Raw genomic sequence first — 8,701 nt, 5'->3', positions numbered from 1 at the left:
TTTTTTTTGGTTTTTTGGTTTTTTTCCAGCACCAGGAATCAAACTCACGACCTGGTGCTTGCCAGGCAGGCACTGTGCCACTGAGCTAAATCCGCAGCCCCCCGTGGTGTATAGTCTTGATGATGTGCTGCATTCCATTTGCCAGTATCTCATTGAGAATTAGTGAATCTATGTTCATGGGGGAGATTTGCCTGTAGTTCTCTTTCTTAGTTGGTTTTGGTATCAGGATAATGCTTGCTTCCAGGAATGAATTTGGGAGTATTGCTTCCTTTCAAGTTCATTAAAAAGTTTGAGAAGTAATGATGTTAAGTCTTCTCTAAATTTCTTGTAGCATTCAACAGTGAATCCATCAGGGCCTGGGCTTTTATTTACTGGTAGGTTTTTAATTACATCTTCAATTTCATTGATTGATTGATTTTGGTTTATTTAGAATTTTTATGTCTTCATTCAGCTTTGGTAATTCATATGTATTTAGGAATTTCCATTTGTTCTGCATTTTCTGTCTGATCAGAATACAACTTCTCAAAGTAGGTATAGATGATCTAGATTTCTGCAGTATCTGTTGTGATTTCAGCCTTTTCATTCCTACTTACTTGCGTGGCTTTGAATCTTTCCTTTTTTTTTTGGTAAGGTTGGCTAAGTGTTTGTTGATTTATTTAATCTTTCAAAGAACCAGCTCTTCAAATAAATTGATTCTTTGCATTTTTTTGTTAGTCTCTGTTGCATTAACTTCTGCTCTGATCTTTATAATGTCCTCCCCATATGAGCTTTGGCCTTGACCTGCTATTTTTCTAGAAGCTTGAGGTTCAACATTAAGTTTTTTATTTGAGTTCCCTCTGTTTTCCTGATATGCTTATTCACTGCTATAAATTTCCCTCTTAGGATTGATTCATTGTGTCCCATAAATTCCAGTATGTTGTACAGGCATTATTGTTTAATTGTTGGAACTGTCTACTTTCTTCTTTAATTTTATTTATGACCTATTGGTTATTCAGAAGTGTGTTATTTAATTTCCATGTGTTTATGAAGTTCTTGTGGTTTATTTAGCCATTGATTGCCAATTTCATTGCAGTATGGTCTGATAAAATGTGTGAGATAATTTCAGTTCCTTTGTGTTTACTTAAGCACATTCTGTGAGACAGCATGTGGTCTCTTTTGGAGAATGTCCCATGTGCAGCTCAGAAGAATGTATATTCTGCTGTTGTGGGGTGGAACACTAGATACTGACTAAGTCCAATTGTTCAAAAGTTTGGTTCAGTTCTAATATTTCACTGTTGATTTTTGTGTAGTTGATCTATTTATGACAGTGGGGTATTGAGATCCCCCAATACAGTTGTATTAGTGCTTATTTGACTTTTCGTGTCTGTTACTTGTTTTATATAGTTTGGTGCATTGGTATTTGTTGCATGTATATTTATGATTGTTATCTCTTCTTCTTGGATTGTTCCCTTTTACAAGGATGTAGTGACTTTCTTTACATGTTCACTCAGGGAAAAGGTGCTGCTGGCTACCTCCTTCTTCATCTTAAGTTTCACTCTTCACTCTTTCTGTGGGCTTCAGTTCTTGTTTCATATCCTTTCTGGGCCCAGGGGACCCATCTCCCTCCTCCTTCTCTTCTTCGTGTTGCTATATTCCAAAATATGTGGACACTAAATCTTGGAGAGGTTCTTTCTCTGCTGCTTAACCACTCCACTATATTCCTGGAAGTCTCTGTTTTCTGAAAGTTATGGTTGAATCTACAGGCTGATTGGATTTCAGCTAAATCTTTTTCTTTTTACAGGACTATTTCGTTAGATCGATGTGTTCTGGCTGTTTTTAAAATGATGTTTGTAGTTGCTGATAAATAACTGATAATAAACTGTCATCTGTCTTCACTTACTGGCTGAATGCTTTAGAGAGTAGTTTATAATTTTTGATTCTCAAATGTTGCATTTATTTAGGAAAGGCAGTGTAAATGCTTTTATTCTTTCATGTTAAGTAGTGTTCAAAATGAAAGAATAGGTGTACTGGTGTCCTCCAAAGGTGACATATTGAATTTAAAAAATCAGTATTCATGGATTTACACATTTGTGTTTCATTAGCCATATTCATTGATCCATTAATTGTCCCTCTTACAACTGTGAGAGTCTATTCTAGCGAAGTCCTTCTAAAGAATCCAGTAAGCTTTGTAATTTCTTTGCTATTGGGTGTGACCTCTATTTGGCCATTTCTGCATAGAGTCCTAGTTCCTTTTAATGGGCATAGCATTAAGACACGAGAGTACAAGTCCTACTAATGCTAATGTATGTGACATCATTCTAGGACAATCTAATATTTATAGCCTAAAAAAAGATGGGTTTTGAAAGACGAACTGTGTTGTGTGTTCATACTCATTGTTGTGTTTTAGATTCAGGGCTGCAGAGTTTTTTTACTGTACCTCTTCAGTTTTACACTTGTTCCTCTTCCCTGTCCCAAGATGAGGTAGGGTAACACCGTATTCCATATTATAACAGTCTCCAAGTAGCAGCAGCAGCACTTTACTATGACTCCTAAAAATAACTTTCTTGTTTAGGTAGATCTGTTTGTGTTTAGGGCATATCACATTACAGATCTACAGATTCCTGTGTTTTAAAGTTACATGGAATAATACTTTTTTATTTATGTGAGTGTGTGAATATACTTTTATTTATTGTTAATTTTAAAAAAGTTGGTCTTATGGAATTTAATTTTATGAAGTAATCAGTGGTTATAAAAACACTAGAAGGTGCAAGATAATAGTCTAGGACATCTGGCTTTTATCTCTCAATACTCTATTCTTTGTTCTCTAGATAAAAAGTGCTCTTCCATGCACATGTCTGCCAGTGTATGTTATGTGGGTTCTGATCCCCTTTTAGTTAGGTAAGTGGTAATGTACCCTATATACATTTCTCTGGCTTTTTTTTCCATTCACCACGCATACTGGCAGTTACACTACATTTAAATACAGAGAAACCCCCATTTATTTAGTGGATGTAGCATAGTTTCCACCAGTTGGTTATTTTTGGAGATCTGGGTGTCCTGGTGCAGTGAATTGTTCTGTGTGTGTGTTTTGTGCTTTTTTGGCTTTTTTCTTTTTGAGGCAGGCTTCTTTATGTAGTCTCAGCTGGCTTCAAACTTGGGATACTTTTCCCTTAGCCTTCTGAGTAGCTGGGATTATTGGTGTGCACCATCATTCCAGCTGTCTTTTGTGTTTTTGATAGTTATCTTTGAGAGTGATTCTGAAAAGTAGAAGAGTAGGCTGCTTATATAATTTTAATAGGTTTTACTACATTTCTGCCCATAGTGGTTATGTATTATGCGTTGTAGGAGAGGGACTGATTCCCCATAGCCTCATCAACAGACTGGGTTGTGAAGAAAAAAAATTTTTTTTAACTGTAGTTGTCTTTTTCTCAGTTTCATTTGTGCATGGCCATTCCTACTTTTTTTGTATTAGTTTTAAGCATATCCTTTTTATTAGTATATGTTTATGATACATAATTTCATTCATTTTAGGGAAATGTACCTGTGCGCATGTTATATCCTGTTCATTTTCGCCACCCCTCTGTCTTCTGTTTCCCTGCACCCCTTTATTGTCTCCAGAGAGTCTCCCTTCCTGTTTCCTACCATTTCTCTTTTATTTTGCTGTTTAAATTGTTTATATTTTGGATTTCTCATATTAGAGAAGCCATGTGATATTTAACGTTTTGTATATGATTTATTTCTCTTAGCATTATGGTCTCAAAATCCACTTACTTTCCTGTAAATGACTCAGATTTTATCCTTTGTTAGGGCTGAATAGTCCTCCATTGTGTGCACATATCACACTTGATCCATTCTGTCGGTGGGCACATATGCTGCTCCTATAATTCAGCTGTTGTAAACAGGGGTGTGCAGGCGTCACCCCAATATAATTTTTAACTTTTTCTGGAAGATGCATAGAAGAGGTAAAGCTGGGTTGAATGGAGTTTATTTTTAGTTTTTTGAAGACTCTCCATACATGTTTTCATAGAGGATGTACTCATTTGCATTCCAGTGTGTGATTCCTTTTCCCCCACAACCTTGCCATCATTTGTTGTTGTTTTGAGTTCCAGTTAATAACATCAAGTAGAAAAAATAATTCTAAAATTTACGTGGCATCAGAAGAGACCCAAAATAGCTAAAGCAATTCTGAGCAACAAGAGCAGAACAGAAGGTGCCACAATCCTAGACTTCTAGTTATGTACTGCAAAGCATATTTTTCTTTGAGTTTTGCTCTGAACACGTTCCCACTGGCTTGAGCCTCCTGTGATAAATGCATGAGTGTCCCGTTATGTGGTACCACTGGTGGTGCAATTGGATCTATTCACTTATATTGGTCTTTTTAATAATAAATTAATAGAATCTATAAATGGTCCAAATCTAGTTGCTTGAATTTGAATAGCTACTGCCCAACTGTAAATATTAATATATTTGTGTCAATTAGAAATTGTTACAACCAAGAAATTTCATTAAAAGAAATGTATATTTGTGAATTTCTTTAAAATATTTTATGTGTAAAGGCAGCTGATTTGTGCAGAGTGTACAAAACAGTGTACAATTTTTTTCCAGCGCTCACTTTTTTCCAGATCATTTTTGAGAACAATCTCTACATCACTTGTGTAGCGACTTTGTCTCTTGTGTATACTTGTGTTTCGTGCTGATCCTAGATAAGCTACTATAAAGTAAATTCTTTTCCCAGTAATTTGTGCATTCTCTAAATTTTCACGTGAACATTGTACAAGTACTCCATTGCTGATGTGTATAATATGCATTTAAAACTGCTGTCCCACAAATTAGCTGCCTTACAGGTTTTAATACCATTTTAATGTTTTTCCAAGGAACTGTAATATGACGGCATATAGTTTGTTAAGTCAACACCTTTTATTGGATTATTGGGATCAAAGGGGATTCTTATAATTATCTTAGATCTTTTTGTTGTTTATTTTTGTTTGATTTGGTTTTGCTTATTTTTTGTTCAGTTTGACAAACTGTTTCAGTTGGATTGTCCGTTTACATTCAATGTGTAGATATGGTTGTGTTTAAGTCTACTATCTGGACACCTTTTTTCATATTCCTTTGTGTCCTTCTTCCATTTCTGCTTTCTTTGGGATTGAGTATTATAATTCTTTTATTATCTGCTATCAGCTTATCTACATTCAAATAAAATTATACTACACAGTGTATATTATAAAACCTTTGTAGCAGTATACTTCCATTCCCTCCTCTCCAGACTTTTTTTTTGCTTTTCTATGTAGTCAGTCTTCCATATCTACTGGTTCTTCATCCATGGATTCAAAATTGCCCTTACAGGAAATGGGTGGAGACTTTTCTTGTCATTGTTTTCTGAGTAATACAATATAACAACTGCTTACATTGTAGTATTATAAGAAATGTAGGGATGATTTAAAATATACAATTACTGGTCATGGTGGCGCAGCTTTAATTTAGCACCCAGGAAGCTAGGCAGGATAATTTCAAATTCAAGGCTAACCTAGGCTACATACTGAGTTCAAAGCTGGCCTGGACTGCATAGTGAGATCCTGTCTCAAAAAAACAAAAATAAATAAATATATGGGAAATTGCATGCAGATTATAATACTGTGCCACCGTTGCACTTTGATCTAAGGTGGGTTCTAGAACCAATCCTCCACAGATACTAAGAGATGACTGTATTTATTTCTCGTTTGTTTTAAAGTTTTAAAAAATTTTTTGTTTGCTTTTTCTTTTTCGGTACTGGGAATTGAAGTCATGACCTCATACTTGCCAAGCAGGTGCTTGTGCTGCTGAGCTATATCCCCAACCCTTGTTTGTATATCTGTTATAAACCCTAAATATATTTTTGATGTTTTTGCTTTAGACAGTTTAATGTATCCCAGATTAATAATGATAGTTTTTTATATACATCATTACCATTTCTATTATTCTTAATTCTTGAATGTCAGTCCATAGTTTTATCATTTGGTGTTACTTTTCTTCCTGAAGAACTTTTTAATATTTCTTGTAGTATTCTTCAGGTAAATTGTCTCAGCTTTTCTTGATCTGAAAAAAAAGGAAAAGCTTTATGTTCTATATTTTCACTCCGTTCTTTTTTTTTTTTTTTTTGGTCTTTTTGAGACAAGGTCGCACTATGCAGTTCAGGCTGGCTTTGAGCTCCCTTTGTAGCCCAGGCTGGTCTTTTTTTTTTTTTTTTTTGGTTTTTCTCCGGTACCGGGAACCGAACTCACGACCTTGCGCTTGCCAGGCAGGCGCTTTTGCCGCTGAGCTAAATCCCCAGCCCCTCCCAGGCTGGTCTTGAACTCAGAATGATGCTTCTGCCTCGGCCTCCCGAGTGCTGGGATTATAGGCATGCGCCCCCAGCCTGGTTTTTACTTCATTCTTAAAAGATACTTTTGACTGTATTAAATTGTAGGTTTACAGTCCTTTTTTCATGTAATACCTAAAAGATGCCACTCCATTGTCTCTATTGCAGTTTCTGATGGAAAATATTCTTTTAGTCTCCGTTATTGTATAGCTAATATCTTTTTCTTAACACTGACTATAAAGATAATATTTATTATTAATCTTTATCCAGTGAATAATGATAAGCCATGGAATGATTTACTTTGCTTTTTTGTGCTGTAGGTTTATTGAGATTTACTGAGGTCTTCTGTGGCTTTGTTTCGGTCAGATTTGGGACAGATTTCAAATATTTTCCCTCATTTTTGGAGGGACTCTAATTATAGGTACTGTATGTTTAGCTTCTTAATACTGTCTTAAAAGTCACAGATCTTTCTTACTTATTTACTACTTATTTACTATTTGGATTGAACCCAAGGCCTTAACATTAAGCTATGTCCCTAACCCTTCTTATTTTGAGGAAAGATCTCACCAAGTGTTAACTTGCTCAGCTTGGGCTTGAATTTGCAATCTTCCTACCTTGACCTTCGAGAATGCTGGCATTACAGATGTGTATCACCATGCCTGGCTTCTGTTCTTACTTGTATTTCTTACTGCCTTTTTTTTTTCTCATTTAATTTTCATTGTTTCTATTGCTACATCTTCAAACTCACTGAGTTTTTTCTTTGCAATATATAATCCATTTTCAATTCCATCCATGTATTTTTCATTTCAAATAGTGTATTTTTCATATTGATTTCGTGTGGGCCTCTTTTAATTCATTTCTTTCCTCATACTCATGTTTTTCTCTGGCTTCTTCAGGATTTGGAGCACACATACACATTTTAATAACAGATATTTTAAAGTCTTTGCCAATTTCTTCCCTTGTACCACGTCTAAGTTTGTTTCTGTTACTTTTTTCTTCTGGTCACATAGTATAAAGGTCTTTCTTCTGTGGCTGGTGAAAACATGAGTTATTATCAGCAGTGTGTGTGGTGAGGAATTTCCTGTCTGATATATATTTTAGTATCCTTTTCCTGGTCTAGGATAATGTTTTTCTCATACATGGAATGGATCATTTTTTTAGCCAAAAGCTCTCATTGTCTTTCTTTTGTTGAGGCTCCCTAATGTTTGATAGTCTGCCCTACAAATCAGAGCTATCTTGCCTTCCCTAGACTCCTGTCTTTGTCTTCCTCAGTTCAAGCTGTTAGGGTTACTTCACTGTAGCTTGGGAACCGCATGCCTTAAGCTGGGGATGATATAAGGCTCTTCTAGCTTGTTTCTTTCAGTTACCAGAATACTGTCTGTTACATAGTATCTGAAACCGTTAACACATTTATCTTATTTTTGGTTAAGTTAGATTAAACCTAGTCTATTCCACTCTCATAATCAGAAGTAGAAATCTTCTTACAGTTTTGCTTTATGTTTTTTACTTTTCAAAAATTTTTATCAGTACACAGGTACAGTACTAATTGTTTTCTAGTGGTGAAGGTAAACATACTTTATACATAATTTCAAGATAATGTGTATATCGTCTTTTGAAGAACTTTTACTGTTTTATGGCCAGTCCATTTTTTTCGGTAGTACTACTTGTCTTTTCTGTGTCATTGGGGGGGGGAGCTTTTTAATATGCTAGGGTTAGTAACTGTCTATATTATAAAATTGGAATTCTTAGCACTAGAGCACTGGGTAGGTGCTGGGCTGTGAGGAAGATTCCTCTTGCTGTGAGATGTTTGAATAGTAGTTGAGCTAAGAGCTGCTGTTTTAGTCAATATTATTCATTTTAAGGTTTCAAGTAGTAGAATGGTAAGATGCATGAATGTTCTTCCAGGTAGCTACAGGATTCATTTTTACCTCCCTCAGAACTCTGCTCAAGCATTCTTTTATCTGAGAAGGCTTCTATTTAAAATCGTAACATTCTCACACTCCCTTCCTATTTTTTATTCCTCTCCTTTTCTTTTTCTCTGCAGTGGTTATCACAGTATGGTATAATAGATATTTTTACTAATTTATGTTACTTACCGGGCTCTGAGATGCAGGTGGCATGAAAGGAGGGATTTGGGGACTTTAATAGCACATAGTGTTGCTTAATAAGTATTGGTTCAGGTTTTCCTTTATATAGGTCATTCTAGGACAAAGTGAAAGGAATTGGGAAAGGTAGCAACTTGAGAAAGAAGCAGTGGTGCAGGTCCTGTCGCAGCGGTCTGTGCGTATTGACGGTGAATATGAAGAGAAAGCCATTAGAAAGGAGGGGGATAGGGGCTGGGGATTTAGCTCAGCGGCAAAAGTGCCTGCCTGGCAAGCGCAAGGT

At 35.7% G+C, this 8,701-nt stretch overlaps 1 protein-coding gene across 5 annotated transcripts in view; it reads left to right on the top strand.

The window, feature by feature from the left end:
• Positions 1-8,701, top strand: part of Pds5b (PDS5 cohesin associated factor B) — a 185,452-nt gene that overhangs the window by 140,616 nt on the left and 36,135 nt on the right. The window lies entirely within an intron of this gene.

The sequence above is a fragment of the Chinchilla lanigera genome, unplaced genomic scaffold (assembly GCF_000276665.1).
Source record: "Chinchilla lanigera isolate Chin_1 unplaced genomic scaffold, ChiLan1.0 scaffold00030, whole genome shotgun sequence".
Taxonomy (NCBI): domain Eukaryota; kingdom Metazoa; phylum Chordata; class Mammalia; order Rodentia; family Chinchillidae; genus Chinchilla; species Chinchilla lanigera.
Note: the sequence above shows the minus strand (reverse complement) of the source record. Positions and strands in the feature narration are given on the sequence as shown.